Here is a 26674-nt window from a genome sequence, read left to right on the forward strand (position 1 = left end):
TTTTTTTTATTATTTTTTAGCGGTAACTTGATGGACACAACATCCCAGTGTTCCCCAGCTGGCTGTCTCGGCATGATGTCCTTTCAGGCTTCATTGTTACCTCTGGAAGAGCTCTGGTAAGCAGAAGTAACAATAATTCAACTGTTGATTATAAGCTGCCAATTATTGACTAAAGTATAAACAAGGAAAAGGAGTTTAATCACTTCCCAATTGAGAGACTTCCAAAGGAGTTTTCTTTTTAGCGTGTGTGTTGGAGTGATCAAAACTCCTTTTCATTACGGCACAGACACTGGTTACTGGTCTATCTTTATCTCAGTTAGATTTTAATGAATTTTTCTATTCTCTGTATTTCAGCTGTGAATGCTTTAATTGCCTTTATTCATGCTGATTTAATTAATGAACCTTTGCAGTGGATGAACTTTGAAACTGGTTGAGTTTTAATTGATTTTTTCTACGTGAGGACAACCTGTTTGCTCGCCGAGATGCAGACCGAGTGAAGCACAGGAACAGGAACGGCTGTGAAAAAGTATTCACACCCCTATTGATCTTTTTTTATTTTTTATTTTTTCTCTCACTTTGTCACGTTACCGCCACTAACCTCAATGCGTTTCACTGAGTTTTTACCAGGTAAACCAACAAAAGTAATTATGAAAATTCCCTAAAAGGCATATGCATTTAAAAAAAAAAGAAGAAGAAATCTGTGTTGTGTTCTGGGATTCAGCCTCCTTTTACTCCAATAACCCAAAATAAAACGAGAACAAATGTTCTAGTTTAATTTAATGACGGACAAGAAAAATAAGCCAGTTTTTCCCCCCACAAATTTCTTGATTTGTAATATCGTCACCTTCCTAAAATAATAACTTAAGTGATTTCTTGCCAAATAATTTTTCTTTTTTTTTTTTTTTTTGTCTAAAACATCTTTTGGAAAGAAATGAGTTGAGTTTTCAAATCATTTAAAAAAAAAGGGGTACAAAAAAATTACTTGGGTCATTATTTTAAGAATGTGCCGAGACTTTGTCGATTTAAAATAGCTGAAAAACGTAGACTTTTGCATGGGGTTGCCGTTTAAAGTGTGCAGGTTCTCTGGTACACACACGTAGGCATGTAAATGCTTGTCCAGATGTGAGGACGGCTGGAGATAAAGAGGCCAGCGGTCCTGCAGGACAGCGGCCCCTCCCCTCTCCGCTAACCCACCCTGGAGGATTCCTTTATATGTCAGGTTTGTCGTGTCATGTCCTGTCACTGCCCTGCCTCCTGCGCACAATGCCGCACCGCCATGAGCATTTTGCATGTGTAAAGACGTGCCTTCAACTTCCTCCACGTGCATGCTTGTACGGATGTATGCTGCCGCATCTGCGTGCACAGGAAACACGGGTTAGCCGTGCAACCCTCGGCCGTCTCTTGCTCATTGTGTTGGATCCTCACTCTCTGGCTGGATGCCAACTACTGCCCCCCATTGTACCCGCTGTGAAAAGAAAGAAAGGCCTGTCGCTCGCGCGCACACACAGACTTTCAACCGTCCGTCATACCGTGCAACAAAAAAGCCACACAATTAGCCTATAACATGACGAATATTTACATAAATGGCCAATGCCGTAGAGGTTAATCCCGTTTCCTTGTTCGCCTTCGTTTCGGCGAACGTGTCCCCGTTGGAGAGTTCACAGAGGAAGGTCGTTGCGTCCTGGTTATCCAGGTGCACCAAAATGAATCATCGATGACTTCAGGTACTAAATAATAGAGATCGTTTCATTTATCTGAAGGGGTACAGGGTGTACAGGTGGCTTAATATGTCAATACACTGGCTTGTATATTTCAACAAATAAATGCAGGACTTTCCTGTACCTTGAATGCATTTTGTAACGTCATTTTTCTTTTAAATTTCATGTTATATATGACTCAAGTAAATAATATCTGCCATTAATCCATATTTACTTTGGTATGACGATCATTTGAGATCATCATCTATCATTATATTCAACCGGCCTAAATGAAAATCAGGAATCAAAAATGACTGGAAGTCAGGGGTAGAATCTCCAGAAAACAATATCCAATTGAACAATGCATGTCATTTGAGTATTTTGTATTATTTAAGAAAATACTTATCAACGTAATTAAACTGAAAGATTGTGGCTGAAACATTGTCACCAAAAGGTAGAAGGTTGGTACAGTAACAACTGGCAAAGAACGAAGATGACAATGTGCCAGCAAAAAAGTGTCATGTAGTTAAAATAATATCTAATATATATTATGAATTGTGTTTATTTAGCTAGTAAACACAATTCATACGAAATAAAGACTATTAGTGTTCACTTCGTATGTAACAAAATAGCAATAAATAAATATAAACACATGATTAGAACTATAATCTGTTGTATCATTTTTGCCACTGTGTGAATAATCCTTGCTTTTCTGTTTTAAAGGGGCAGTACTATGTGTTTTATTATGTTTTATTATGTGTTTTATTATGTTTTATTATGTGTTTTATTATGTTTTATTATGTGTTTTCCAGGAGCATAATGACATTTTATAGCACAATCAAGTAACCTTATTACCTTCATGTTTTTATGTTATAAAAAATACTTTTCGTATCAAATATGACTTAAAAGAAATTTTATTTCGATATTTAACACCTTGAAATTGGGCATCTGTCTCTTTAAGAAACTCCTGCTCTGTCTGAAACTCCACCTTCAGGAAGTCATCACAACTTGGCTCCTCTATTAACCCTTTAGCAAAGTTTTTACAGCGTTTCACTGAGACCCAGTTTGTTTAAGGAGCTCAATTGATGCGCAGTACCACCAGGAGTTTGCTAATGGCTGCTGGCTAGTCTGAAGGAGCGGCGTGGTATCGAAGGCAGGGCTAGGTACACCCAGGCGTTTTGCGTTGCAACGGGAGATTAAAGGATTTCTCAAACAAGCATGAAAACCTCAAGATTATAATCTGCTTGTTTAAACAGATTATAATCAACACTTGAGGAATGTTTTTGATGAGGGAACAAAACTGACTCACAAAAAAGTCAATTTTACATGATACTGTCCCTTTAAATAAAAGCAAAAACGTCGTTTTATGTGTTGCCATTGCTGATGATGTAACATTAGTTCTACTCATTATTTTTCCCTTGTTTAATAATTTTTAGTAACTTTAGTAACGCAACAATTGACCAGCGATCAAAATCAGACAATTTCACTTGATCAGCTTTGATCTGTGAATCATCTGGTTAAACAAAGTTACAAGAGCATCAGGTGGCAGTAGCAGCACAATGATGCAGTTTAATATGTACATTGTAAAAACAACCAGAGGTTACGGACTTATGTTTTGATGCATTAACGGGGGTCAATAAGTAATTGTTTGAAAAACACTTCATGGATTCCATCAAAATGTTGGACTATCCATAACTCATTCGTCAAAGTTGATTTAAATATGTAAGGCCGGATGCTGTTCTGGCTCAATATTTCTTAAAAATGAGTCAAAGCATGCATCAACTCTACAAAATGTATTGATTCCTGCACCTCTTCCGATGTCGTCAACACAAATATCCAGAACTAGCTGCTGTTTCCTCTTCAGGATTCATCAGCACTTTGCTACGTTTTTATTGTCAGTGTATTCTTATTGAAATAAGTATGACGACTTTGCAGCCCTTTTTCCTCTCTTTGATGGAAAATGTGACCACCTTGCAGATGCAGACCCTTTACAGCGTCGCTGATCACGCGTGACGGGTTCATGTGATGCAACACCTGGACATGTTTTGATTTGGGGGCGAAAAAAAAAAAAAAAACGAACGTGAGAAATGTCACTCTCGAAGCACTGACAAGCCAGAAAATATACCAGGAACATTTATAAAATATATTCCACACCAAATCATAAAACCTGGATCTCCATCTCCATACCTGCTCTCACATTTTCAGTCTCTGTCTTTAAATTTTCACTTTCTTTCTCCTGACTCCTTCCGAATTGCTTTTTATTTCTTGTATTAAAAAATCCCCAGCTCCTCTCCACCTGTCTCTCTCGGCCTCGCCTGCACCCTCATACTAAGTCTCACTCCCACTACCTCTGCCTGCATCCCTCCTTCACCCCTCCTCCTACCTCTCCTCACCCTCTCTCTCTTTCGCTTTTCCCCTGGCAGGCTAGTGATTGACACTTACAAATTACCCGGCGGCAGTGGCATTGTGTGTGACCCCTCTCTCTCATCTCCAGCCCGCTGCCGTTTTGTCATCTAATTACTGTGAATCCCCGGCCTGCTCCCCACTGCTGCATTTTTAATATGGCTGCCCCCCCCTCCTCTACTCTCCTTCGCCCCGACTTCACACTCTCTCCTCCTCCTCCTCACACAATCCCACTCCTCCATTCACCTACTTCGCCTTACCTCGCCGTCCAATACTCGCGAGCCCTGACCATCGTCTCTATATCCTCTCCAAGTGTTTCCTCTCCACCGCCTCCATTATCACGCCATCGCCTCGCCTCCTGCCTTCGGCTCCGTCCCGCACGCGGATCGGCCCGCGTCAATCTGTCTGTTTGCTGCTCCAGTTTTCACAGCTATCATTAAGAGTGTTTGGTAAACACGTGGATCAATAGGTGCTAATGAACACGCGGCGGTTCGCGGTCTGTCACAGGACAGAGGAGCTTACGCCGCTTCTGTCTTAATTTGTTTGCTGCGACGGCGAGTTAGGGCCGTTGTAGATAGAAAAAAAAAGAGGAGAAGATTTCTGCCCAAAAACTAGACTATGTTCAGAAATTTCCTACAAGAAAAACTTGGAAATTTCTAAGCTTGAAAAGTCGAGAACTTGCAACAATTTTTAGATTGTCAGAAAACAATGGAAATTTGTGAGTTTTAAAAGTCAAACATTTTCTATTTTTTTCCCCTAGAAAATTCCTGAGATTAATCTCAAAATTGTTAGTATTTTTTCTTGACAGAGAATAATTCAGTTCAGTTTTGATTAGGCTGCATGGTTTGGTTTTTATGTATTTCTTACTTGAAGCCAGAAACATTGAAAAGATTCAGGTTTTTCATTCAAATTCAAAAACAATTTTTTTTTTTATCCCTCTAGGGGGTCTCTTGTGGGCTCCAGTGTTCCTTATATGAAAGTCAGCTGACAGGAAAAGAGAGAAGACATGAGGCAAATATCGCCGGGTCCGGGAATCGAACCCACGACGGCCGCATCGAGGACTCAAGGCCTCTAAACGTGCGTCGCACGTTTTTAGTGCTTTTGAGATGCTTATCAGCTACACACATTTGTAAAAGCAACACTTTGTCCCCACAGTTACACAGTCTAGGAAATAAAGTAAAACTATATCTTGTGAAACATAAAGGTTTCATAAATCTCAAACTGTGTTCGAAATAATCTCAGTTTCTCGCAGCGTTCTGTAACTGGTAGGTGTCCAACACACCTGAATCAAAAGGAGGAATTAGCTCTTCATCGTGCAGTTAGATTCTACAGGGTATCGTTAGTGACATTGCAATCAGATCCACGTGTTCGACCTGGGACACATCTGAAAGTTACAGGACTATCTCCCTGCAGGACTGGCGTTTCATAAGTGTGGTCCAAGTGTTTCAGAGGTGACAAAAACTTGTCCAGGCTCTAAAAAACCTGTGACATTCCTGTTTGTGCCTAATTTATACCTCGGTCTTCGCTACTGTTAACGAGAAATCTTGTGTGAAATGAATTTCATCATCTGCACTCACCCGCTGGGTCCTTCTGTGTATGTTTGTAGATTTTTGTATCATGAGTTTGGAAGTTTTACGGTGAGGAGATCCTAATGTGGATCATTATTTCTCTCAGGGACAAAAAAAAGGACACAAAAACTACATTCATATTCCAACGAGTAATTTCCCCCCACACCCCGTCTTTTCAATGCCTCTTCTCAACCATCGTCCGTTCCAACTCAACTCATCTGTTTGGAGGTTCTTAGCTGGGCTAGGTCTAGATTTGAGCTCATCTTCAGAAGCAAGGACTAAAATGGCAACCTTTACCATCCGCCATCCTTAGAGTGTGTCCTGAATAATCCCACATCAACACCCAGAAGGGAAAACAGCCGATCTCTTCTTCTAGATTGGACGTGTGCTTGTTTTTGCCCGGTTTTTGTAAAGCACCACCCTTTGAAAGACTCTCGTATTGTCAAAGTCGGCACACAAAGCAAGTGGGAGCCAGTCAGCCGAATCATCTGAGTCAGCAGTGCTTTCTGGTGAGTCCGTTAATCCGGGTCAACAAACCGATTCGGTTGAATAATCTGAGCCTCTTGTGTCACTATAGCTCCATGGGAAACCATAAAGTTCCCAAATATCATACTTTAGTGACAGGGAGTCCGCATACCTCGCATTTTTTATATATATGTATTTTTTGATGTTTTGGTGTCCCCTTTTAAAGATGGCGTTAGCGGGAACATAAAATTCTGTCTGTTAGTTCCGCATAAATATGTATTCAGGTTTAAGACATTTGTTCAGTACCTGTGTATGGTGAATCAAAAGGGTCTTACCAGAAATTTACAGAATACATACACACAGAGTACTTGGTGACACATTAGAGCCGGAGGCTTAAACAGAGCCACACTGGGCGTTAGTAAAAACAGGCAAAGTATGAAGGCAACATGGAAAGCGCGTGCACGTCGGGAAGACTGCGGTTGTAACCGGAGCTGTACGGTTCAGAGGTAACGAAGCCAAATATTGGAAAACCGAGCGTGTGCCGTCCGTACGCCTACAATTTCATAGCTCTTGCTCCTCGTTTCTTCAAATAAGTTCAGAACCAAACGAGGAGAAGCAACATTCAACTTCTATGCACCTCAAATCTGGAACAAACTTCCAGCAAACTGCAAGACAGCCGAAACACGGAGTTCCTTCAAATCTAGAGTAAAAACCCAGCTGTTCAGAGATGCTTTTGAAACCTAATCATGAAACTTTAATCAATGATCTGATGTGCAAAACGTAATGTTGTTGACTGTGTGCTCTATGACTTTGTGTTTTTATGATGTAAAGCACTTTGAGATGCCTTGTTGCTATGCAAATAAAAACTTGATTGATTGATTGATTGATCTGCATTTTAAAGGGCTCTAAACCCCCCTAACATCCTAGTAGTCGTGTAAATCAACATAATCTTTAAAAGTGTTTAGCTAGTGGCGTTGCTCTGTTGAACTATGCTGACCGATTGTTTAAAAGAAGACTTCTGGATAACCCAACGCATATCCTCTTTGTTAAATTGAATTGTACAAAACCTGTTTTATCCGCTAACATTCTTTCAATGTGATACAAATGTAATAAGCGATACATCTGTTGCATTTGTAACAATTTTAATGCTTACAACTGTGTTACAAATGTATCACTTGCTACATTTGCATCACTAAAATGTCCCCTCCAGGTCTAAACTACAATGTTGAACCAACAGTGATATAAAAAGTTACAGCAACAGTATTTGCTTCACTGCAAACCCTCCAGTATCTCCCCCAAATAGCAAGATTATATTTCTATATTCATTTATTGTGTTTTTTTAAGTGTATCATTAACATTTGTAGGATTCTCCCTGCTTTTCATTAAGTGATGGTGTGAAATACAGTATGCTCGTCTTGTACCTCGCTGCTACAGATATTAATAAACTTCACAGGTTCTTGATAGACTCTATTGAGGAAGAACGTCATGGTCAAACACGGGAAGCTTCAATGCACAGCAGAACAATACACACACACACGAGGAACTCTCCTGCTGCCTCTAGATGTAGTTTATGCCGGTATATGAAGATTTCCGTCTTTCATGCAAGCACAAGGATAACCCGCTCGGAAAGAAATGTAAAGAATGACACGGTACAAGAGTTAAGACACATTTACACCCAGAGCGGCCTTGCATACCTGCTTCTTTGTGAGTGTGTGTGCAGGTGTGTGTGTGTGTGTGTGTGTGTGTGTGGCTCAGCTGCCCACAGCCAGACTGAGCTCCCCTGCCGATCCCCATCTTCCAGCTAGAAATCAGCAGACCGTGGCAGGCTGCTGCTGCACTAAAGCTCCGGAGGAAGAAGAAGGGAACGAAAGAGAGAGAGAGGAATAATAAAAATAATAATAATAAAAAAAGTTATTTCATCCTGAGAACTTTCTCAAGTTTTTTTTGTGTTACTTTTCACAGTTTTGGAGATTAAAAAAAGAAAAGTTTTCTTCGCAGAGCAGGTGCTGACATGCTAAACCCAAAGCAGACATTCAGCCGGGCAGGCAGGCAGTCAGGGTCCGGGCCAGGCCAGGCGGGAAACGACCCCCCTCCCCCCCGCCTTCTGATGTAGCTCCAGGGCGTGGCAGGATTTAGCATGGCCTCATTACCTTGTCACGAGCTCGGAGAAATATGGGCCTCCTGAGAGAGGCTCAGGGACGTGGACTGATGAAAACAGAAAAGGGAAAAGGGAGCTGACAGCAGGCGCACGCAAAAGGAGGGAGGGGGCTGGGAAGACGGGGCGGGGAAGGAAGGAGAGCGAGAGGTATGAGAGCAGGAAGGGGAATTGAGAGAGAAAGGGAGGAGAGATGTTGACAGATCTGGAAAAATAGAGAGACAGTGGGGACGGCTGGAGTATGTCGGGGAGTGGCGAAACTAATGGTCCTGCCCGGAGAGATAGCGGTCGATCACTCATCTTTAAACAAAAGCAGCGGGCTCAGGAGGATATTTAAGAAGTGCTTATTTAATTAAAAGTCCCTTTGCTCATATTTATGAGCCATCGCTCCTTCAAATATTAACCTTCCAGGTCCTGGGAGGCCTCTTACGGCTCAGCCCTGCACTGTGGACTTGATGGCCTGGACAGGGGCGACGTCTCTTCAAACCCGGATGTGGTTTGAAGAGACGGGCACGTGGTAACGCTCAGATTGTTCAGAGACGTGAAGGTAAAAAGGTGGGCAAATACGAGAGAGGGGGAAAAAAAAAAAAAGCACCTGTCTGCGGAGACCGACTGGACTCAAACGTTGGGCGATTCGCATTTTCCACAAATTATTGACCAAATATGTTTAGATATCAGTTTATTCCTGGGAGAAATGACGTAGAGCAACTTGTACGGCTTCATAATTTTCACCTTCAAATCAAGCCTGTCTCTTTAAGAAGCTCCTGCTCTTCCTGAAACTCCGCCTTTGGAAAATCCGCTCAAAGTCATTCGACAGGAAGAGTTTAAGAATCCAACAAAGAGCGACTGAAACCAAGGAGATTAAATACTGCGGAGATCTGAACACAACCAAAGATCATGAAAAATAGTGTGAACCTGAATAATTCAAAAGAAACAAAGTTACTTACAGAATCGTTAGTATCTCACAGATTTAGGAAAATTATTTTCATTTAATCAATAAGTCCATTTCTCTTACAAAACAAAAAGCGAGCATTTGTGAAAAGGTAAACACTTTCAACTGTTGGGGGGAGAAATCTTTTCACTTAAATGTATTTTTAAAAATACAGTCATCTTAATATTACTCACACAGTTCTCAGAACAAAAGTGTTGGTCAAATAAAAAGAAAATACTTTGAGCCTGAATCTGCCAGGAGTTTGAATAATTTTTTATTGTAGGTATAAATGACATGAAAAAAAGTCGATATTTATTAAGAACACCCATATTCCACATTCAGATGCATAGTCAGAAATTAGGCATTTAAGAGCTTTTTATTGTTAGACTATGGACTGAAATCATATTTACCCTTTGTGAACGTCAGAAAGGAAAAGAAAAACCCTTTATTCTCTAACAGTGGCTGCATTTTTGCTGTAGAAGTGAGCAAAACTTTATCAATACTCCGCTGGTATAAAAAAACAACAACACAATTTCGCAATCGCTGTGTTTCAATTAAATAAGAAACGCGATTAAAATCACACGTTAATAAGTTTGTTCACACGACAAGTCGTTAAAAAAAGAAAGAAAGGAAAGTCGCTCCACGATCCTCTCGCGACTTCCTGTCGTCTTCTTCACGGTTTTGCGCCTGTTGCCACATCCGGTTGTTGATCACGTGACTCGTGTGATGAAACAACTGTTTTATTTGCAAAATGAATCCATTTTGACACGGCCAAAAAAAAAACCCACCTCATCCCTTCCACCAAACTTTGTAGTTGAGAAATTTTCCATTTCCGTTATGCCAATTTATTTTTAAAACGTCAAAGTGAGCAATTATACGGTCAATGGAAATGCAGCTATTGTCTTATCCCAGTCAAACACTCCACCATGCTTGAAAAGTTGCAAATCAAATAGCAAAAAGCACGTTCATTTCTACAGACATCCGTTGACCAATATTATGCAACGAGTTGTAAAAACGCACTTTACTCTCCAGAGCCACACACCAAATATAATAACTTACCAGTAAAACACGATTTTACACCTCTTTCTCTGGGGGATACTTCCTGTTTCATCTGCACGCCGTTCTCCTCGGCGTAACTCACCAAACGAAAATTGTCCCCACCCAACCAGTCAGTGGCTTTGCGGTTTGTAGATTTCTCTGTTCATGTTTCTCTTCCCCTCACTGGCTGTTTACAGACATCCAGACACGAAGAGCATTCTGCATATTTATATCCAGACATCTGTTTAGAGAGATTAATGTTGCCTTGGAGTCCCAGTTTATAAAGCAGACCTCCTCTCACAAGTCCAAACAGAGATAACTGGTATCGCATCAAGAAAGGGGGAAAAAAAAAAAAAAAAAAAAGATACGGCACATCTAGTTTCTTTGACAAAACTCAACAACAAGCCCTGCTGAGCTCCGACGCACCGAAGAACTCCAAAGCAAATCTGACAGTGAAGCATCCGTAAGCCGCTGAAGAGATGATTTTTGAATACAGCTGAAATCCTTAAATATTTCTATAGCCTTCGAAACGTTATGCTAACACACATTTTGTTGAAAATAAAGGTCTTATTATGTGTTACAAAATATGTCTAAGAGTTCCTTCATATTACGTACTGTCACTTTTTGTCCTTGATAACAAAAACAGCTTTTTTAATGCTGTAGTTTTGTTTGTTTTTTTACAAAACTTGTCTGGTGACATGGAAAAAAAGGAACAAAAAAACAAAAAACAACAACTTGTGGCCAGAAGTTATTCAGATCTCAGAGTTGTTGTAACTACATTTCTGCTCCCATGTCACCAGGTAACCTTCCTAGTTTTTTTCTTTATTGGTGCTAAAAATAATAGTTTGGTTTGTTCTTTCTCTATTGTCCACACCTTCTTTGTGCTGGAAATGGGTATGGAGGTGACAGGGAATAACTATTGAACCACTGAGTAATAAACTAGGGAAAAAAAATATATTGATAACATTTCAACCATATAAACGCAACAGCGTAAGAGAAATTTACTGCAGTCATTCTTAACACCCTTCTGCCCGGGTCAACTTTATCCCAGGTGTAAAAAAACTACAATATAAGATGCATAGAGTCACAACTCCTAACATCGTTCTGATGGTGATGGAAATTTTGCACTGGGCTGCACCTGCTCTCTGTTGCATCTCATTTGCAAAGCAAATAGCTCTAATGACACGTCTGAGCAAAAAGCAGAGGCATTTCATGCAGTGGATCTGAGTTTTTCCTCTTTTCACAGAATATAAACTTGTGCAATCCTAACAGACACGCAAAACAAAATATATATATTTTTTTTCATGGTGGGACTTAACATTTTTAATTGAGTTAATTTCCGGGTCTGTAACTAATTAATAGCATTGCAAAACAATATAGTGACAAAATAAACAACGTTTTCAAATCAGAAAACATTTTCACTGATGAATCACGGAATAAAAAGCCACATGGGCTCAACGATAAAGATATTTATTCTTTTGAATCTGTTATTTGGGTTATACAACCATCAGATTGGTGCAAAGTGGTTTTATACCCATTCAGCGTTCAAGTCCTTCAGGAATGCCTGATCATTCATGGAACGTCTTTAGAAACGTGGACAAACACATTAACGTTGTGGACGTCTGTGTCACTGCAACATGTTCACCATTGAGATGCTATTTTGGGCTAGAACAGCGCCACCGACAGGCTGACTTGTTAATGTACAACTAATCTCTCCCAGCGTCTCTTCAGATTGTCCTTTGCTGTTGCTTGTGGATGTCAGATTAATATAAGACGTATTTTAATGTTGGGATTGATCATGATTAATCGGGTTACTAATTTAGAAATCCATTTAAGCCACAACTATACAAATATATATATACATTTTGCATTTAAGATAAAACACCTTTGTAGATTGGTTTTAGCCAGAACTTATCAAGGGGAACTAATTTTAGTTTCACTCTGTTCAGATTTACTAAGGGATTGCTATGAGATTGGATTTTAGACAATAAAATCTCATAGCAATCTCTTTTAATGTATTTCTAGTATTGTATAAAAACCGTTTAAGTAGTTAAATTAAATATCGGTAGAATGTGCTATTTCTTTTAAACAATTCATAAATTAATCGTCAGGATAATTGATAGATTAACTGATTATGAAAGTAATTGTTAGTTGCAGCCCTGCTATGCTACAAATAGCACCGACCTCTGAATTGGAGGCTTTTTCTCTCTGCTGACTTTAATTTATATCAGAAGTATTTTTATAAATGTACTTTTTTTTTCTTTTTATGAATACATGCATAACGTTTCAGTTTTAAAGCAGCAAACTGTGCCAGAACAGAGATTTGCTCATTTGTATTTTTACTTTGTCTCCTTGTTTTTGACTTGGCAGGTCAGAAAATCTTCAGTAATGTTTATAATAACACTTACACTCTATGCTAGGTCTTAGGCTCAGATAAATATGCTACGTCCTTGGTGCTACAAGGTGACATAGCTCATATTTGCGCCATTTTGTTTCTCCGGATGAACTGAACAATAAAGTTCACAGCCTAAGACTTGTTTCACTCAGTTGCCAAAACAACAGATTCACTCTCCACAGTCTCCTCCAACACGTCGTAGTGATTTTAAAGTTTCCACTCCTGCCTCGTCTTTCTGCGGCTGTCTGCTGCCTACATCCAGACTGGCAAACGGTATTTTTTAAATTTTTCCCCCCCCCCTTTTTCCGACATCAGCGCTCTCACACGTTCACGCACATCCTCAGACTGAGGCGACTAGAGACACTTCACAATGTTCTCAGTTTCTAATAAGAATGTGATCACAGGTAGCACTCACTTAAGACCTTCAAAAACGCTCCACTTAACATAACTGTTTTATGAGTCCGCTGCTCACTTTGTGGCATCACCTCACTGTCTTCAAGCACCCACCTGAGCTCCTCTTTCTTTTCCTGCCAGTTTTTGTTTTTTTAAACCAAAAATTGGAAGTTCACCTCTTTTTTTTTTTTTTTCCCTTTACTGACTGAATATAATGAAACAGGTGCAGACTTTTGTTTGGAGGCGTGTTTAGAGATTCCAAATAAAGCTTCAAAAAGCCGCATCATTGAAGTGATTTCCGTTTTTTACTTTTATCAATGTTTTTTTTTTTTTTTTTTGGTGCAAATTTTGAAGCATGGCGTTACAAAAAGGTTGACGGAAACGCCGAAACTCGAAACAACTGCCAAGACGTTTGACACTTGCTTGAGGTGGTTCTCGGCTTTTCTGGAAAAGAGATAATGTGCGAAAAAATGAGATGGAAACACATTTGCTGACTAAGTTCTGATAGATACACAATCTCTGCTTCCTGTTTGTTGCAGCCCTACGTAACATTAATATCTGACGAAATTATGCTTTATGTGTCCAAGATGGAGACACACCCAATTTGCATTTTCTTTGTTTTGTTTTTTTGCGACATTTTAAAAGTCAACTTAAAATTCACATGACAATTTTGTGTGAATTTTAAGCTTGTAAGAACTGACGAGTATCAACTTAAGAGTCTCATCTCATCTTCGTTACGTCTGAGCCAAACTTAACAAAGACGCCCATTTCTGTTGTCTTCATCAGTAACGAGGTTTGAAAATTATTATTTTTTGCTTAACTTATTTTTTAAATTACATTAAACAGCGATTAATTAGCACAAAATCACAAATAAGTGTGTTACTGTGAATAAATCTATACATAAACATTGCAGTTTGCAGTCTTTGTTGATGTTTATTTATTATAATCCATTCTTACCTCCCACCTGAACACGTTTCTATTATTATTATTATTATTGCGTTGTATGCACATGTGCAGCGGCGGCGCCTCGTTTTCCAGCTGTTCTTTCTCTGGATTTGTTCAGACTCAGAGCCAGTGTAATGTTTGGTGTGGGTTTTCTTCTGCAGTCGCAGCACATATTCTATGCATGATGTTTTGTTTGGGTTGCATTGTGTGTGTGAAAGAGAAGGAATTCAAGGAGACGGCTCTGAAAAAAAAAATATCTAAAGGATAAAGTGCAAGAGGCCACAGAGGAGGCACAGAACAAGCAGGGAGAGAGAAAGTATGTATGTGTGTGTGTGTGTGTGTGTGTGTGTGCATGCGTGCGCGTGTGTGTGTATGTGTGTCTGCTGCATGTATGAGTATCGGTGTGTGTTTGCACAGAAACGACAGACAAACAGGCCAGAGAGAGAAAGAGGAGAGAGGTTATTGCTGGAAAGCGTGAAGACAATAATGCAAACTGACACTTCAGAAATTAGATGCCAGTTGCCTTGGCAACAGGCCCTGGGCTACAGGCTACTGGGGGTCGGTGGGGGTGAGGGAGGGGGGGGGGTGAGGACGGGTGAGGGTGAGCGGGTGAGCGGGGCTGCGGCGAGCGCTCAGATAGTGAGTAAATTATGTTTGATTAGAAGCGCAATCGTTTGAAAGGAGCGGAGCGGAGAAGCCCGTGGCGACGAATCCGCCAATCAATGCCGGAGAGGAGCGGAGGCGCCGAGAGCGAGCCCGTGCACAGGGGCTCCGGAGGATTTCCTGGAGTGTTTTCACAGGTGACACACTCGCCTCAAGGAGGGCGAGGATTAGTCTCAGGCCGAGGAAAACAAACGGCATCACTACAATAAACGTGACAAAAACGATTTACGGCGAGGAAAAACACAAAGCCTGCCGACGAACAGCTTTACTAATAAAAATGTGTCCTGGATAAATAAATCAGACAACAGAGAAAAGTGCTAGCAGGTATTCCTGGGTACTTGTGCTAAACTTCGTCAGCAGGTCAAAGTTCACAATAAATGACATAATAACAGAAATACCCTTTGTCTTATTTGGGCCTTCAGAAAGTCTTGAGTCTCCAAATCCAGCGTTACAGAAAACGGAGTTAAATAAGTTACTGAATAGGTTTTCGTCTCACCGTGGTTATTATAACACTAATTTACTTGGATAAACTTGTATTGTTAGCATAAGTAAGTATAGATTCATGAAATAATCACAAAAAAACATGCAGAAAAGTCTTCCAGTGCAAAACATTAAAATATTACTAAATAATGGTCATCAGGAAGAGCTAAAGTTGAAATTTTAAGCAATTTAAAATACATCCATCTAATCATGTTTCTCCACTGACAACGTGGCTCCTTTTATTGAGAGAGCATTTCTTTCACCCTGCTGCTGTTTTCACTTGTACATACTGAACTTAACAGAGGTCACTGTATGAGAGGTCAGAGGTTACGATGCACAGCTCGTCTTTTCTTGTCTGTAACATCAAAGTTCATTATATTATTTCAAAGTAAAACTAAGTTCATTAAAGACGCCATGTGAAGTCAGTAAGTCATAGCGGTTCCCATGTCAGGTCAAAGGTTACTAATTAGATTTGGGGAGCCACTATTTTATTGTCCGTGTTTTGATCTTTTTTTTTTTTTGCTTAGAACACAAATGATTAATTCGTGAACTAGTGATCTAACGATGAATTCTCTAGATTGACAATAAATCTGAATGTTATTTATTGAATGAATAACGCAGCGAAACACGAGAACGTCACATTTGACCTTTCACCCACAAGAACAGCTTTCTTCTATGTCCCTTCAAAGCATCCTTGCTGTCCAGAACAACTCTTTACTCCACATACACGGTTCCCTGGAATCTCCAACCAAATAATGAGTGAATTTAAAAATGTCATCAGTTTGTGAGGCTGTTAATTGATTCACAAGCTGTTTTCCACTGGATGTATTTGTAAAGATAACTGATGATGAAAAAGACAATCACCATTTTTACACCAGAAACAATGAAAAGACTGATCCCAATACTTTGAATCTAAATGTATTCATGGTATTTGTTTTCTTTTAAGTAGTGGGAATCCTACAAGCAGATAAGGGGGAAAAAAACAACAACAAACAATCAGCTTTACTGTGACGTGACGGCTGTTCTTTATGTCCTGGTGACAAACACTGTTCACACCTAAAAGGTTGTGCTATAATCAACGTACAGCTTTCCCAGGTGAAAGACACAACTCTGAACAAAGTGTCTGATTCAGTGAGCGCCTCAGTCGTCGAGCCTCCAGTGAAGGTTGCTAACACCATGCTAGCTAGCTTAAACCAAAGCTGCCTTGCTAGCAGTATTTAGAGAAATTTGAAAAAATGTGAGAACAGTTATTTTTTATTCTTACACTCTTAAACGTATTGACAAGAAAACCAAACAGTAAACATATTTCAGTAGCTAGCATAGCATTGGTACGCTCCACTTAAGGTGGGGGTTTGAAATTCTGACAGGATTACTGTATGTTATACTTCTTTCTAATATAGTTCAAATGCATACAGAAATGTGTGAACACTCTTCATAGAATTGGACCAACTAGCTAATGCGCTTGCTGCAGAAGCTGCGTTTCCATGTCAAAGGTGAGCAAAGCTAATCGTGAAATTTTGTAACTGCTGTGTTTAAAACGAGAAACTTGATTAAATCCCATGTGAATACGTTTGCTCATGAGGTAAGTCGTTAAAAAATATATCATCCTCCAGATACTTCTTCTTGTTTTCTTCTTCCTGGTTGTTGATCATGTGACTCGTGTGACAAAAAAAAAAATGTTTCCATTCCATATTTACGAACTAAACCAATTTAGATACGACTAAAACAACCCTTCTCATCCCAGCGGTAAAACTTTTTCTCGGAAAACTATTCGCTGTGTTTCCATTAAGCAAATTTATTTTTTGAAACGTCAAATTGCGCAGTTATGAATAATGGAAATGCAGCCGGAAACACACACGACAAACAACCATTAATACACACACCCGTCATATCTAAGGACAATTTAGAGAGACCAACTAGCAGTCAGGTTTCTGGACAGTGGGAGGAAGCAGAGAGAACTCGCACAACACGTTTTCGCAACATAATCCAAAAAATATGCTGAATAGAAATCGTTGCCGATAAATTTTTGTCAAGAAAACAAACATTTAGGTTGTCGGTTAAGTTTATATTCGGAGGACTTTTCCCCAAAAAATTTGCTCCTTTCGGTAACTCAGCAAAAACTTTTAAAGCCTGAAAAAAAAAAGAGCTAAGCAAAAAGAGCCAAGATCTCAGAACATGGAGGTTCTGCTTGATTAGGAGACACATTCTTCTGCTTTGAAAAGCAAACGAAGGAATTTATCAGCAGCAAAATCACAAAGTGATCTCTGCTCCCGACAGAAACTACGCCGACAACTCGAGCGCAGCCAACAAAGCCCGTCTTTTCACACCTCAAATTCCACCTGCGGGATTTTTGTCATTTACAGCACCGTTCGTAAAGATGCGGCACAAAAGCTTTAAATTCATACGTTGTCGCTGCGTGTGGCACAGACTCACATTGAATAGAAAGGCGCAGCTCTACCACGGCGTGTTAGGGCCGCTGTGGATAGGAAGAAAAAAAATCAATAAAAAAATTCAGAAATGTTCGAGAAGAAAATTGTAAATTTCTGAGTTTTCAACAATAAAAGGAACTTTGCTAGAAAAAAAATTGAAATTTTGAGATTAATCTGAGAAATTTTCTAGAAAAAGCTCAGATGTTTCATTTGAAAAGTCAAAAGATTTGCTAGAAAAAAATGGACAAATTTTCAGATTAATCTCAGAAATGTTCTAGAGAAAACTTCTGAGTTTGAAACGTCCAAAAGTTGCTTGGAAAAAAAAAAAAAAACCCTCACAAATTTTAAAATAAATTGCAGAAATCTTCGAGAAAAGACATGGACATTTCTGTGTTTCAAATGTTTTCAAATTTAGACACAAAATTTCCAACACTCCAACAGTCGAGTATTTTTAAATAATTATGACGACTCTTGAGAGGTGTACGACTGTACGGGAATGAAAAAAACCCCCAACACATCTCTGGAAAAACGTTTTGAATATATTAAACAATGGAAGAAAACGCATCGTCAGGATCTGCGGTGACATGACAACAACACACACATTAAAAACAGAAGATATACGCTTCAGTAATAATCAATATAAAGTTTTGCTTTAGTTAATTTCTTATTATTAATGATCCGTGGATCGTATCTGCACTCAAAATAAGTATCCTGAGATTTAATCAAAAGTTAATAATTTACCAAAACGTATGTGAAAATTGTGAGATATATATATATATATATATATATATATATATATATATATATATATATATATATATATATATATATAGTTAGATAGATAGATATATATCTATCTATATCTATATTTTATATGAGTTCTCATTAAGTAGACGTTATTTACTGAACATCTAAAGATTATTTTCGCTTCTATCTGCTGAATATATTTTGTATCACACCATAATGTACGTATACTGCATGGAAATAAATCTGTTCAGACTTTTTGTAACTAATAGATTACAGACATACACAAAAGCAACAACTCTTTTAATTAATACCTGAAGCTTCTATTTGTATATTAATATTTTTCCAGACAAACACTTGAGCAGATTGAATGTATGAATATCCCTTTAAAGAGTCCAGCTCTGATTTTCTTTAGAAAAAAAAAAAAAAAAAAAAAAAGCATTTGAGATTGTGAAAGAGGTATCTAATTAAAGCTTTAACCTCTTTATTCCTCCTCTGCTCTCGTCGCGACCGCTTTTAAAACATGACTTGCAAAAGTAAGACAAAGGACAAAGTTAGAAACTCTATCTAGCAACGTACTTTGGCCACTTCCTCTGGAGTCATAAAGCTTTGCATAAAGCTCAATCTTTTCATGATATCATGGTGGTAAAATAAAAGTTTACAGCAAAAATGTAAGTGTATATCGCCAGCTTCTTGTTTTTTGTCCTCTGAAACACAACGTCACACTACTGCTGTATTACTATGATGTTAATTATTAGTGCTATTTTAGCACTTTTCATTCTTTTCAACAAAAAGAGCGTTGAGTGGGCGATGAGTAGGTCTGCTTAAAAATAGAGTCAGCTAATTCCTGTCCCCACAACACCCAGTCTGAATCAGTTTTAGATAAAAAAAAAAAAAAAAAACACAAACAAAATATTTAAAGATCAAGGTTGAAATCCTCAGACATTGATGAGATGCAATGGCAGCAACAGCAAAGAGCCAGCAGGACATTTTAAATCATTTCTGATTAAAACATTAAACATAGGGGTGGTGTGATCAAATATTTTAGGCTGCTGTAACTAGAAAAACAAAAACACACAAAAAAAAACTGACTATATGTATAAATTTATCTATTGGGTCATCCATTTATCACCACGACTATCACAGGGGTGTCCAAAGGACATTCGAGGGCCTGGGATTTGTTGGCCCCCCACTGCAGTTCAAGAATGACGCAAGATTGTTTATTAAACTTTCTATTTTTAATCAAGGTACAATAATTGCTGTCACAATTTTCTTGCAATGAAAAATGCTAAATGCGACACAAAGTATCTTTTTTTTAACCAAACTTTTTTAACACACAAATCAGATTTTAATTTAGTGATTAAAGTTGGCTAAGTATCAGCAAGAGTTTTGAAAGAAAGTGACTCCAAGTCCTGTTCTTGTTACTGAGAAAATGTTTTCAACCAAGTCTAGAAGATTTAGAAAAATTGTTGCTATTTGTGTAACACAACATAAGAAAATCCTTGTTAAGTTTTGGAGTGAAAAAAAAAAAAAAGTTTACTAAAAAAGTTTTGTTTTAGTGGAAAAAATATATATATCGGTCTACTTTATTTACTTGATTTTTTTTTGTTTTGTCTGGCCCATAATGACTTTAGACTCAACAATTTTGGTCCACATGACAAAAAGTGACCAGCATTTTTCCAGAGGTGGCCAAGATATAACTTTGATTTCATAATTAATTATTCAAATCAGAATTACAGCGTGAGCAAGACTAACAAAATCAGCTGTAACAAATAATCTTTAGTAATTTCTTAAAGTCAGTTAAAATATGCATGTTTTTCAGTGTGCGTGGGCTAAAAATTGTGTGTTTTCCTCTTTAGTCGCAGCGTTTAAAGCACAGAAGACCATTTTCTCACCTTGTTAGAACGTAGGAACCATGGACGGTCTCCTGCGGATCTGCAGCTGACGTTGCGTTTAGTGATCGGCCCGTATTCTGCTTACAGCAGTTGGATCGTAGGGTCAAAACGTGGAGATGCTAAGAACGCTTTGCTGGTGGTTGCATCAGTAAGATAGCCGCTTTCGGTTACTTCCCATTTGTCACCGGATGCACACTCAACAAATTAACAGAAGTCCCCTATAAAGAAGACAAAGAATAAACATTACTTGTGAGTTATCTCATAAAAGCAGAAGTTATTAGCTGCTAAAAACCTAAATCTAACACAGGGAAGCTAATTGCCTCTAAACTCACGGCCTACTGGAGGTGATAAAGCGAGATATGGAGATGCTCAGTGTTCAACTCACGTAGATCAGTGTTACAACAAGAGTTTCGCCTTAAAGAAGGACCATTAACCATGTTTAATGTGCTAGTGTAAATTTTGAGTTTGCACAATTTCGGCTATATTCAGGATTTGTCAAGTGTGAGTTGATCCAATCATGTCAAACGATGAAGAAGATGGGACGGCCTGCAGTTTGGTGTTTTTACAGCTCCAGAAGAGCTGCGTGATAAACCGTGTTTCAGCCGTCATAGCATGATTAGTTTGCACAACATCATTATTACAAAGAGCTCCTAAGAAGCAACGTGTGGTCAGCTATTATGTTACAGGAAAGAAGGACAGGACAGTAAAAATACGTTTGGATCAGCTGAATGGACTGTGGTTGAGCTGCTAAAACCGACAGAAGGATGGGAAAAGAAACAAAAACGTGAGTTACTCACAATGAATATTTTTTATTAAAGATTGTCAAGTAGTGCCAGTTGGTAACATAGTAATTATAGTGCTATAGTGGTAAATCACAGTTTATTAAGTCATGTCATACATGTACTGTTCCACCCCTATCACTAACAAGCCCTTGTTCAATTACTGGCATCGAGGTTTATCAGCTTCAAAACTAAGGTTTCAGATCAGCAAACATTTTCTGTCCCTCTGTGACGGCTCCTTGTCATGAGATTCCTGGAGTTTTCACTAAGGAATGCATAATGGAGAGCTGCCCCTCCCCAACCTGCTGCCACGTCAGCTGACTGTAATAAGCACTCTACTGAAAAACAGTTTGGGTTGTAAAATTAGCCCCTCAAAAACACTTTATGCATCCATTTTTACATTAACAATTTTATTTTAAGCTGATTCTCACAGGAGAAAGTTGTTTTAGCAAGTATTCCTGGAAAAGTATGGTTACTTGCTAATCCAGCTGTTGAAATCGAAACAGTGCTGCAGTCATAAAGGAGAACGTCCCGCTGACCAGGTCACATCAAATGTCACTGAACGTCAATCAGGGAAGGTCATTTTACTTTCCCCACTGGGGAAATAGATTTACAGCATTTCCATTCACTGGAACACAAACCCAGAAACGCCTGAGCGTGATCATGCGGCATCAGCAAGGTGTAATGTACAATAACACAGAGAAAAAACACTTATGGCTTCATGTTATTAAGCATTACAATAGCAGCAGCTATAAAAGAGGCTCCATCTCTATTGGTTTTTTTCCTCGCAGATGCTTTTTTTTTTTTTTTTTTTACCTTTGGCCTGAGGGAAGAGGCTGAAAATCTGTAAAGAGGGAACGGTCTGAACGCAGCATGACACAGGCTGTCTGTCCCAGCATCTGCCTGTCATAAAAGCCCAAAGACTTGGGTCGGAGTCCTTCCTAAAAGTCTTCCCAGACGCTTTAACCAGGCTATCGGGTCTGGTTTTATTGGCCGTGGAGAGATTACCGTACCATTTCAGCTGAAAACAATAAAAGCTCTCGATTTCCTTATAAAGCACAGCCGTCATCATTCTTCTTTTGTTGCAGCGGTAAAACGTGTCTCAGAGGATTCAGGGAGGTAAAAACATAATGAACACAACAATGGAGTGAGTATTCATGTGCGAGCTATTTAGGTAAATCTCACCTAGGAGCATCTATGTCAGACTTTTCCCTCAGTTTGCTCTGAAGAAGCTAATTGGCCGTAGAGCAAATGTTTGTTATTTATTTCTCAATAAATATTTATTCATGTTGAAATTATATATAATTTCTTATTTGAACCACAATAAACGAAACACTAACCGACATTTTTGGTGTGTGATGGCGGCACTTGGAAAAGTGTAATGACTCAAATTGTTCGTTTTTGTGTTTTTATGATGTGCAGCAGGCGCAACGCAAATACAATTAGACAAGATTGATTGATGTGTTTCAAACTAAATCGGGGAAAATCTGAAGGTATCTGCAGGTCTATCACTTTTATTATTATTATGTTAGTTCACAAGCTACATGTAGCACTTTTTTTTTTGTTTGCAGGCCAGCTAATGTGCATTTCGACAAACAAGTCAGCCAACTGACGTCTTGTCGCTGTCAGAGTCAGCGTTGATCGACAAGCTTGTGCACACAAACAGGAGGTTTGTGCGCTCAATGAAAACATTTTAAACATAAATATATAGGAAGGAACACACAAACAAAAGATTTTTCTGGGAATATCTAAACAGACCTTATTTTGACAAAGGGGAAGACACGGATGAATTAGCATAAATACACGGTACTGGTGTGAGCACTCAGTAGAGAAACTTTCTGGGAAAGTCTGATCAGCTTGTGTCCAGCATATGTGGGGTCTGCAGAGATTTTAGCTGCCTTTTTCCTGATCCCAGATCTAAACAACTTCAGAAAATCAGGATTGTGAGTGTTCTCTGTAGACCTATTGTTGCTCTATAAGGAGCAAAATCTCAACAATATGATGATCTACCCAGCAAGAATTTTGAAAACAACTACTAATTAAGTTAGTGTCTATATTTTTGCTTATTTGCTTATTTCCAAATGACATATACCTCATTGCCTATAAGTGGCATAATAAATACCTTACACTATACTAGTAGCGGTGCGAATAAGTATTATTGTTCTGCTCTGAATAATAACAATTAACTTTCAGAAAATCTATGTATAAACTCAATTTTTCACTCAGGAATCTCATACCAGTCTAAGCCTACTACAACAAAAAGGTTACTTTATATTCAGTATTAAATAACCTTGTTAAACCAACAATTATAATAAAATATATTGCAATCCTATTGGATAAGACGTGTCACAAAATTGACATAAAATCACAGGAAATTGGGTCAACTGGTGAAAGGGGACATGGGAGATCGGATTGGATCGTCAGTCCCCATTTGGGAAAGAGAAACATAAATATCAAATGGTTTCAAGACGTTGAGACGAAATATTTATTGTAAATTATTAGCCATTTTGCATCCTCTTTTTCATCTAGGCTTTTTTCTCCACAATGTCAATCGCTCCGCTCTTCTTCCCACTCTACATGTGTTTCTGCATCTATGCAGAGCTCTCTCTCCTGCAGTCGCCCGCTGATCGCGGCGTCTCTCGTCCAAGGACGCTCTGTGACACGGGCGGCGGCGAGGAGCGGAGCGTTCGACGGCAGCAGAAGAACTCTATCACCCGGAGCCACACCGGTACCGGAGCGAGGGAAGCACAACGTTAAATCTTTATCTGTTGACACGGTTGTAAAGAAGATAAAGAGGATTTGTTAATTTGTCTCATTTTCTTTTGGGCATGCTCGTCTCTGTTCTGTGTTGTTGCGTTGCCAATTTGGTTGCTTCAAATGAATGTGATCCAATTTGCTAAGCGAGACGGAAGCAGTGAGGTAAAAGCGCGCATTAGGCTTTTCATTACTGTAAATGCAACTGGTCAGGCTGTGGCGATGAAAGTCAATCAAATCTTAAGGCATTGTTTGCGCTAACAATGTTGTGAAACTTTCTTCTCTGTTTCACATTCAAACTTTAAAGTTTTAAGTAAAAAAAAAAAAAAAACACATCTAAAGTGGAGACTTGCCATTAGTTATTCTTCTTATCAGTGCAACGCTGGTAAAAACTTTGTTAAAGGATTAACAGAGGAGCCATGGTGTGATGACTTCCTGAAGGCGGAGTTTCAGAAAGAGCAGGAGTTTCTTAAAGAGACAGAGGCCCAATTTTATATTTGATGTAGACAGCATTTATAGCATCGGAATGTAACATAGCTACTTGTTTGTGCTACAAAATGACACTATGTTGCTGGAAACATACTACTGTCCCTTTAAACCAAACGTTTTTGCAATGGGATGCTACTCACCTTCTGATAATAATACTATTTCAATATACTGTGTCTTACTAGTTTCCTGATTGCAGGTTTGCTATTTTTCCACCACTGTCTCCAGCAGTTGTGGTTAGCTTCATCTCATAAAAACGTCAGTCATGTAATCCCCCCTGCAGCTCTTCAGAGCAACTGTGCAAAGTCCTGCATTGAAAGACAAAACGATTAGCTTCTCGGCGCTAAAACAAACAAATCTCCACATGAAAAAGGTAAGTCGAACCACCCAGGAAGAGGTGTAGGAATTTTTTTTGGTGGGGGACGAGAGGGACGGTTTTTGTCACCATGAGTAATTACACACCAAACACCTGGTTTGATTGCGGATAACGCGCTGGCGCCGCGCTGTTTGTTTCAAACGATTAATCTAGCCGCAGGGCAGAAAAACAACAACAACAACAAAAAGAAGATTGAAATAAACCTGTAATGGAGCAGTCGGGGAGTGGCGTTACAAGTTGAGATAGTTTCCTGCAGTGAGGATGTGCGCCTCAGTGGCAGTGACGGAGCACGCTTCTTCACAGGCCTTCGCGGGAGCGCTCACTCAACGCTGTTAGATCCCCTGACCTCTCATGGCTACATTAAACCCTTTAGAATAACAAAGCGCAGTTTGAGAGACCCGCAGTCACTTCAATTCGAATGTGCAAATACACTTCCAAGGAAATAAATCCATAGCAAACTTGAGAAATGCCAAGAGTCAGATTTAATATTTTCCTAAAGTATGAATGTCTGTTTTTTTTTTCTTTTTCCTCTTTATGCATAAATTTGAAACCAAATATGATCTTAATTATGTATACAAAGTTTAAAATGCATTGTCTGTTGCCGGCAGATGCAAACGCGCGCGCGCGCACGCATACGCGTGCCGCGTTCCGCGCAGCGGCACGTATGTACACACACGCACGCGCGGCGGCTGCAGAATTGAATGCGATAGGGAAGTGAAAAATGATTAACCCAGGGTCAGCTCTCAGCCTCAATCTCGGCAGCGCTCAAAGAACATCCTCGCCTGATTTACACTCGTCATGTTCCACAGCACACATTTGCATATATTTATTAAATTCACCACGCGTTGGAGAATAAAATATAACAGCGCGGAGGGGGGAGGGCGGGAGCACGAGGAAAGGCAGCGGAGGGAGGGAGCGAGGGGAGGGGGGGTTATTTAAAGGAGGTGTGTGTTTCTCATAGATTTGCTTTCCATTCATATTCATTCGCTCGCTCCTTTCTCCTCCTCGCTCTCTCCCTCTCTCTGTTTCTGTTCATTAGCATGGAGGTCAGCGCAGGCATCAGATGTGACCGCGCGCCGCTTTGGGCGACACGTTGCTGTTGGTCAGCCTATTGAGTTGACCTTGTTATCGTTGTGACAGACTGTCTTATTTATCAGTTAGTTAGATAAGAGCAGCGTGGAGCGCGGTGATAGTCCGCCGCACGGAACGAGTCCCGCCGATGAATCCCAAACACCGGCTGACGGAAACACGGCCCGCCCTCGGCGTTGTGTTTCACTTGTGCAAACGAAGCTCGGCCGTCTTCGCGAAGCGCGAAGGAAATGGTTCTGTCTAAAGGAGAAGCAACTTCGAAACGGTTTCCCAAAAATATCTAATAGCAGCTCGGCGCTTCCTACGCCTGTGGTGTTGACTGGAGCGAGATTTCTGATCAGTTCTGACTTGACAGAGGCTACATTTCAACAGCCATTAGCTAGCGTTTCCATTACAGCTGTGCGCAAACTGCAACGGAAATAACTGCGACAACCCCCTCGCCCCAACTTCGCAATGGTGGTGTTTCCATTAAATAAAACAATGAAAATTACAAATTTGTTCACCAATAAGCCATTAGAAAACATGCTCACCACTTCTTCCGCCAGTGGTAACGTCCGGTTGTTGATCATGTGACGCTTGACGTGAAAAAAGTATTTCGTTTCAGTTTTACGGAATACTTTCATTTTGATAAGAGTCTAAAAAGCACCTCTCAGAATATAAGTATAACCTACTTATATTTTTTTTGATGGTCTTGTGGAACAAACAGTGGAGAAAATAGTAAAAATAATGTTTGCGTTAATAATGTCAGTTTTGTTTTTTAGCTAACATAAACTGAAATTTATCAAGAGTCAAAATTTTTATTTTTATTTTAAATGATAAACAATACATGCAATACCCACCATCTATTCCAGCTTCTGTGAGTCTGGTGTATGTCCTGCTCAATGTACTAATGGCGAAGAAACATCTTGCCGCTTCAGGAAAAAAAGATGTTTATCTGCCGTCATCGGTGGCCATGCTAACTCGCCATAGCATCCAGTGATGGCTTCATA

The 26674-nt window shown here is 39.4% G+C and overlaps 1 long non-coding RNA gene across 1 annotated transcript; it reads right to left on the reverse strand.

Moving 5' to 3' along the window:
• Positions 1 to 31: 31 nt before the first annotated feature.
• LOC122847216 lies at positions 32 to 26674 on the reverse strand. The gene is made up of 6 exons (XR_006373352.1): positions 26525 to 26674; positions 26216 to 26260; positions 24800 to 24963; positions 24403 to 24528; positions 20202 to 20419; positions 32 to 113 (listed from the first exon to the last, which is right to left on the reverse strand). It is a non-coding gene; the product is annotated as an uncharacterized LOC122847216 (long non-coding RNA).

This window comes from Gambusia affinis, linkage group LG17, assembly GCF_019740435.1.
Source record: "Gambusia affinis linkage group LG17, SWU_Gaff_1.0, whole genome shotgun sequence".
NCBI lineage: Eukaryota > Metazoa > Chordata > Actinopteri > Cyprinodontiformes > Poeciliidae > Gambusia > Gambusia affinis.